Source organism: Symphalangus syndactylus, chromosome 3 (genome assembly GCF_028878055.3).
Source record: "Symphalangus syndactylus isolate Jambi chromosome 3, NHGRI_mSymSyn1-v2.1_pri, whole genome shotgun sequence".
NCBI classification, from domain to species: Eukaryota; Metazoa; Chordata; class Mammalia; order Primates; family Hylobatidae; genus Symphalangus; species Symphalangus syndactylus.
The window spans coordinates 47,825,423-47,833,446 of NC_072425.2; positions in this window are offsets into that span (position 1 = coordinate 47,825,423).

The window sequence follows — 8,024 nt, forward strand, 5'->3', positions numbered from 1 at the left end:
TATTTGCTTTCTGTTTGTTTCCTATGTTTCTTTCTTTCTTTCCTTTTTTTTTTTTTTTGCAATGGAGTCTTGCTCTTGTTGCCCAGGCTGGAGCACCTGGGTTCAAGCAATTCTCCTGCCTCAGCCTCCTGAGTAGCTGGGATTACAGGCATGTGCCACCACACCCGGCTAATTTTTGTATTTTTAGTAAAGACGGGGTTTCACCATGTTGGCCAGGCTGATCTTGAACTCCTGGCCTCAGGTGATCTGCCCACCTCGGCCTCCCAAAGTGCTGGGATTACAGGTGTGAGCCACCGCATCCAGCCAGTTTCCTATGTTTCTTGTTCATATTTCTCATTTCTTCCCTCTCTGTGAGCTATTTGAATATTTATTAGGATTCTATTTTGATTTATTTATAGTTTTTTTTTTTTTTTTTTGAGAGGGAGTTTTGCTCTTTTTGCCCAGGCTGGAGTGCAGTGGTGCATCTTGGCTCACTGCAACCTCCACCTCCCAGGTTCAAGCAATTCTCCTGCCTCAGCCTCCTGAGTAGCTGGGACTACAGGCACATGTCACTACGCCCAGCTAATTTTTGTATTTTTAGTAGAGACGAGGTTTTGCCATGTTGGCCAAGCTGGTCTCGATCTCCTGACCTCAGGCAATCCACCTGCCTCGGCCTCCCAAAGTCCTGGGATTACAGGCGTGAGCCACCATGCCCAGGCTTATAGTGTTTTTGATCATACAGCTTTGGATAGTTTTCTTAGTGGTTGCTCTAGATATAACAATATACATATGTAACTCATCACAGTCTACTAATACTGATGTTTAACCAATTCTAGTGCGGTTTAACAACCTTTTCTACATTTACACCCCTTTACTGTCTCCACTTTTAAAATAAAATTTCTGTGGCATTTCCTCCTTATACATTGAACACCACATTAGGTGTAGAGTTTTTGTTTTAACACTCAGATATCATTTAAGAAACTCATGAGAGTTTGGATAGTCTGTCATATTTGCCTTTATTTTTACCCATTTTGATGCTCTTTCCTGTCTTAAGTTTCAACCCGTGAGTTACTGTGTCTGGCCTCATTCTTAAAGGATATTTTCACTGGATGTAGAATTCTGGGTTGGCAGTTCTTTTTTTCTTTTTTTTCTGTACTTAAAAATTGCTTTCTACTTTCTTCCAGCTCCAGGGTTTCAGATTGAAAATGTTGGGCCAGGTGTGATAGCTGATGCCTATAATCCCAGCACTTTGGGAGGCTGAAGCAAGAGGATCACTTGAGCCCAGGAGCTCAAGACCAGACTGGGCAACATAGGGAGACCCTGACCCTACAAAAAATACGAAAGTTAGTTGGGCATGGTGGCGTGTGCCTGTGGTCCCAGCTGCTTGGGAGGCTGAGGCTAGAGGATCACTTGAGCCTGGGAGGTTGAGGCTGAAGTGAGCCATGATTGCACTAGGCCACAGAGTGAGACTCTGTCTCTCTCTAAGAAGAAAGAAAGAAAGAAAGAGAGAGGAAAGAAGAAAGAAAGAAAGAAAGAAAGAAAGAAAGAAAGAAAGAAAGAAAGAAAGAAAGAAAGAAAAGAAAGAAAGAAAAGAAAGAAAGAAAGAAAGAAAGAAAGAAAGAAAGAAAGAAAGAAAGAAAGAAAGAAAGAAGGAAGGAAGGAAGGAAGGAAGGAAGGAAAGAAAGAAAGAAAGAAAGAAAGAAAGAAAGAAAGAAAGAAAGAAAGAAAAGAAAGAAAAAGGAAGGAAGGAAGGAGAGAAAGAAAAAAAGAAAAGGAAGGAAGAAGAGAAAGAAAAAGAAAAGGAAAGGAAGGAAGGAAGGAAGGAAGGAAGGAAGGAAGGAAGGAAGGAAGGAGAAAGAAGTTATTTAAATTGAGGCTCTGCAAGTAATGTGTTGTTTCTCTCTGATGCTTTCAAGATTTTTTTGTTTTTTTTTTTTGTTTCCAGAAACTTAATTATGATGTGTCTTGGCATCAATTTCTTTGGGCTTATCATGTTTGGGAATCACTCAGATTCTTCAATCTGTAGATTTATGTCTTTTCCCAAATTTGAGACATTTCAGCCATTATTTTTTCAAACACTTTTTCAGTGCCTCTCTCTCTCTCCTACTGGATCTCTGTTAACACAAATGTTAACCCTTTAGTTATTGTCTTACAGATCCCTGACATGCTGTAAGTGTTCTCTTTTCTTATCTTTTTTTCTGCGGCTCACATTGGGTAAATTTTGTTGATCTGTCTTCAGGTTCATTGATTTTATCCTCTTTTATGTCCACTCTACTATTGAGCATATCCAGCAAGCTTTTTATTGTGGTTATCATATTTTTCAGTTCTCTAACTTGCATTTGGTTTCTTTTTGTAATTTTTGTTTCTTCGGTGAAATTTTCTAATTTTTTACTCCAAAAAAATTGCAATTGCTTGTTGAAGCATTTGATAGCTGCCCAAAAACCCTTGTTAGATAATACTCTATCTGATTTATCTTGGTGTTAGTATCTGTTATTTTTTTCTTCTTTCTGTAGGATTTTTCTGATTCTTGGCATTTTTTTAATTGTATCCCAGATATTTTGTATATTATGAGACTGTGAATCCTATTTAATCTTTTTTAAATTTAATCCTATTTAATCTTTTTTAAAATTGCAATTGCTTGTTGAGGCATTTGATAGTTGCCTGAAAACACTTGTTAGATGATACCCTATCTGATTTATCTTGGTGTTAGTGTCTGTCATTTTTTTTCTCATTTCTGTGGGATTTTTCTGATTCTTGGCATGTCAAGCATTTTTTAAATTGTATCCCAGATATCTTCTATATTATGAGACCGTGAATCCTATTTAACCTTTTTTAAGTGGGTATAGTGCCAGGGTCGGGTGGGTGTGTTTGTTCAGCTTCCTAATAGACTCCTCCAAACCATCCTGGTAAAAATGGGGCACTGACTCACACTGCATTGTTGCAGATGGGTGGAGTGAAAGTTCAAGTCCTTCTTCATCCCACAGTCATCTTCCTGGTCAAAGTGGGACGCTGACTCACACCACCTTGTTGCCTCTGAGTGTGACTGTGTGACCAGCTCCCTGACTGGCTCCGCTGCCTTCAAGGTTGTGGGGTGGGAGGGAAGGGAGGAAAGGTGGAAGGCTGACTCACACCACCTTGTTGCTGTGAGTAGGGGTGGAGGGTCAGCTCCGCTCTGCATATTATTGATATCAGGAAAAGGCAGAAGGAAAACATCAGCTACCCTTCCTTATGGCACTCTATTCTGCCTTGTTGCCAAGTGAAGGTGAAGGGTCAGCACCCAAAGGACCTTCATGACAGGGTCTGAAGGGGTGAAGCCTCATTGTAACCAGCTCTGCCTTTTACTGCATTGTCAAATTTCATTGCTGCTGGGTGGGGGTGAAAGCTCATCTCACTGTTTGACCCCACTGACACTACCCCTGTGGGGGAATCACAGCACTGTCTGCTTCCAGGCAAGGCATGGAATCTCAGCTCCTCCTGCCACCCACTTCTGCCAGGCAGAGGATGCAAGATTAGCTCTGTGCTCAGCCCTGCCAATACCACCAGACTGGGAAATCAGAGTTCCCTTGCTTGCTTCCACAGGGTAGAGGGTAGTACAGCTTTTCTGTTGGTGTTTGTCTGGTGTAGGGCTGATATGGCGAAAAGGTTTTCTCTTCATAGCCCATCCATTCCAAGACCTTTGGCTACAGAGAACACATTTTTCTTAAGGCTTTTGTTTCATTGTCTGTGCCTGTTAGTAGTTCTGGGTTGGAGGTTTCTGTAGTGCCCTGTCCATGGCATACGAGAAGCAGAAGGAAACAGAGAACTCATCACCCCGCAGTTCATCAACTCTTGATGTCTCTGGACAGCCCATCTTCTTCCATGTATCTTTTCAGAGTTTTGCTGTGCTTGTTTATTGTTTTGTTTCCAAAGATTTCTATGTGTAGTAGGAAGGACTTTTATTTTTTATATCGTTAGTTTTTCTGAACTTTCAGAAAGAGATGTGAAGGTTTCTGAATTTTCTGAAAGAGGTGTGAAAAGCCTTTCAAATTTCACAGAGCTCCCTTCTGTTGGTTGTGTCTAGGGCTCAAAAATACGGCAACTTGGCTTTCTGAGATGTTCTGCCTTTATTCTCCTCCCTCCCTTTAGTCTAAGCCCTCTCTCTCTGTCATCTTTGTTGTCCCTATTCTGCTTGATTTTCATTCCACTAGAAGCAGTCTCTCTTCAGTGTAGGGCCCTGCCCTAAAAGGGATCCCTGGCAGGTGATTTCAGAGGAGCTACACTGCTCCATCCCCTTCAGCTTATCTTACACAAGCCCCTTGAGCCCTACTGGTATTGGAGAAAGCAAACCCCTCCTTTTAGAGCTGCTGTTCTGGAATCATCCCACCCCAATGCTTTCCTTGCTTCCTCCTACACAAGATGTCACTTGTAGTCAGGTGGCTTGTCTCCACACCCCATATTTTGGGGTTCATAAGAACATCCTGTCACCATGTTTTTTAAAAATATATTGTCCTTGGTGTTTCGTGTTTAGTTTTGTTTCGATATCTAGCTGCTTTGTCTTTCCTTTTTTTAATGTGGCAATGCAAAGAAACTAAACAACTTTACTGCCACTGTTGTCTTGCAGAATTCTGTCTTTTCATTCTTCATCTCCTATTGTCCATTCTTCTCATGACAGCCAGTGTGGTGTCTTCTCTGCATTGTTCCTTCATGGATAAGATAACATCACTAGTGTTCATGGGTTATCCAAATCAAAGAGAGAATTCTCGTTTTAAGTCACTGACACATTTAAACCACCCCCCTACAAGTTCAGCAATGATAATTAAGGTGAAGGAAAACTTCAGCTAGTCTTTTGAGGCCACAGTGTCCAAGGACAAGATGTACTTTTTAAATTTGAAATTTCTGTAATGGCATTGACATTTTACAATAAGACGTAACTAAAATATGTAAGCATGCAGTTAAAACAATCATAGAATGCTCTTGCTACATGACTGAGACCAAGAGATTGATTCTTCCCTACTGATGCTTTCAGGAATATTTTCAATTAGAGGCTTGATATTTCCATAGTTTACAGTGATTAGAGATTAAAATGTATAATACTATCACCTTTTTAAATAAAATGGGAGTACATTTATAATAAATTAATATAGTCTCTGTAATTTGCTAATTTACAATGGAAAAGAGAATCAAAAGATAATTCAAAATCCCTGATTAAAGGAAGCCTACTTTTTTAAAAAGAAATGCCTAATTTTTTATTGGTGCTCAAACTTAAAAGGAATTTATCATATGAAATATGCAAAAGGAAATAATGCGAAATGTACTGGCTGATGGCTGCTAATATGGCTTTGTGGTGAATCATAGTAGACATGTATGCTCGACCTCCAAATAACTAAGGCTGCTTCTGTCCAATATCTCAGAAAGTCATTTTTATTTTAATGCAGATCTAGTAACTTTTCTCATAACCTTTAACATCCCATTTTCACAGAGACTGTCTTAATGAATTTAGGCCTTATTTTCTAGATTTCTGATAATATGTTATTACAATGAGTATACACACACACACACACACACACTCGTACTTCCAAAATAGTTCATTTTATACAATCCAAGCTCTTGTATAAATTAACAAGGAAAGCTTAACATTTATGTGGAAATGCAAAAGACATAAATAACCAAAAAAACTTTATGAAATAAAACAAAGCTAGAGGATTTACATTTTATTTAAATAATTAATATAAAACTACAGTATTTATGATAGTGTGATATTGGCATAAGAATGGACATAAAAATAAATGGAGGAGAATATGAAGTCCGGAAACAGAAAATGAACATTTATGGTCTGAACAACTGATTTTCTACACAGGTGCCAAGATACCTCAACAAGGGAAGGATAGTCTTTTCCATAAATAGTGATGGAACAATTAGATATTTGTAGAGGAAAAAAAAGTTCAAGCCTTACTACATGTTCCATATCATACACAAAAATTAACACAAAATGGATTATAGTCTTTAATTTTTTTCCATTGGTTTATGCAACTTTATTGAAGAAAAGTAAATCAATTACCAGCAGAGCTATTGGTTGATCACTCATCCATTCACAATTTGTATCATTTACAACATAATATCTATTGGATGCACCTAAAGCTGTGCTTATAAGAAATTTAGAACATTAAATGTTTATATTAGAAAAGGAAAAGTCTCAAATTAACAATGTAAGTTTCTACCACAAGACAGAAAAAAGGGAAGAAAAATAAACTAAAAGCTAGAAGGAGAAAGGAAATGATGAAGATACGAGGAATCAAGAAAATTGAAAACATGAAAACAAAAGAGAAAATCAACCCAAAAGTTGTGGGGGGTTTTGGAAGAGATAAATAAAATTGATAAACATCTAGCAAGATTGACAAAGATGAAGAGAAGATGTAAATTACCAACATTAGGCAGAAAACAGGGGTTCTAACTATAGAACCTACAGACATTAAAAGCTTAATAAGGGAATAATATGAACAAGTCTATCCAAAATTCAATAACTTAAATGTTCTAATTGCTTGAAAAACACAAAGAAGACTCATCCACTATAAAATAGATAATTTAAGTAGTTTTATATTAAAGAAATGGAATTCATAGTTTAAAACATGCTGAAAAGGAAATCTCCAGGCATAGATGTCTTCCTTGGGTAATTATACCAAACTTTTAAAAATGAAATAACATCAGTTTTACATAAACTATTCCAGAAAACAAAAGTGGAGAGAACACTTCCCAGCTTATTTTACAAAGCCAGCATTATGCTGATATCAAAGCCAAAGACAGTACAAAGAAGGAAAACTATAGACCAATTCTTCTTCTGAACATGGACACAAAGTTTACAACAAATATCAGCAAATCATAGCTATTAATACATAAAAAGAAGGATACACTACAACTAGGTGTGGTTTATTCAGCAAATGCAAGGCTGGTTCAATATTTGAAAATTGGCCAATGTTATCTGCAATTTTAACAGACTAAAGAAAAAATGAAACACCACAGGATCATATCAGTTGATGCAGCAAAAGCATTTGACCAGATCAAACATCCATTTATAATAATAACTCTCAGAAAACTAGAGCTAGAAGAAAACTTTCTCAACCTAAAAAATGAGGAACCACAGATTAACTAAAGCTAGCATCACACTTAATGGCTAAAGTCTCAATGCTTTTCCCCTAAAATCAGGACCAAAGCAAGTGTGTCTGATCTCCCCACTGCTATTCAACATAGTACTGGGAATCCTGGCCATTACAATAATGTAAGAAAAGAAAAGCTATACAAATGGGAAAGGAAAAAATAAATCTATCCTTATTTGCAGATTGCATGATTGTCTAGAGAGAAAATCCCAAGGAATCTAAAAAAAAAAAAAATTCTAAAACTAATAAGTGGGTTTAGCAGGATCACAAAATGCAAAGCCAACACATAAATATCAACCATATTACATATTAGCCAAAAACAACTGGAAACTGAAATAAAGAACATAATGTTATTTACAGTTGCTCCAAAAAAGCTCCCCACTACTATTCAACATAGTACTGGGAATCCTGGCCATTATAGTAATGTAAGAAAAGAAAAGGCATACAAATTGGAAAGGAAAAAATAAGTCTATCCTTATTTACAGATTGCATGTTTGTCTACATAGAAAATCCCAAGGAATCTACAAAAAAAAAAACAAAAAAAATCCTAAAACTAATAAGTGAGTTAAGCAAGATCACAGAATGCAAAGTCAACACATAAATATCAACCATATCACATATTAGCTAAAAACAGTTGGAAACTGAAATAAAAAACATAAGCTTATTTACAATAGCTTCAAAAAAGCGAAACAAATCTAGCAATGTTCCTCTTTTTAAGGCTATAGCTCCTGTTGGGATGGTCTTTTTTGCTGTTCTGGTAACATTTCCTTCCCCTCACATCAACCCTGGCGGTGATAATGACTTCACTGTCACTGGTCACAGGGCGCCTCACCAACTCTGCCCAGGTTTTGTAAAAGTCCCTTTTATTAGATGTCTTGAAGTGTCCCATTGTTTCTTTTTTTGTTTGTTTTTGAG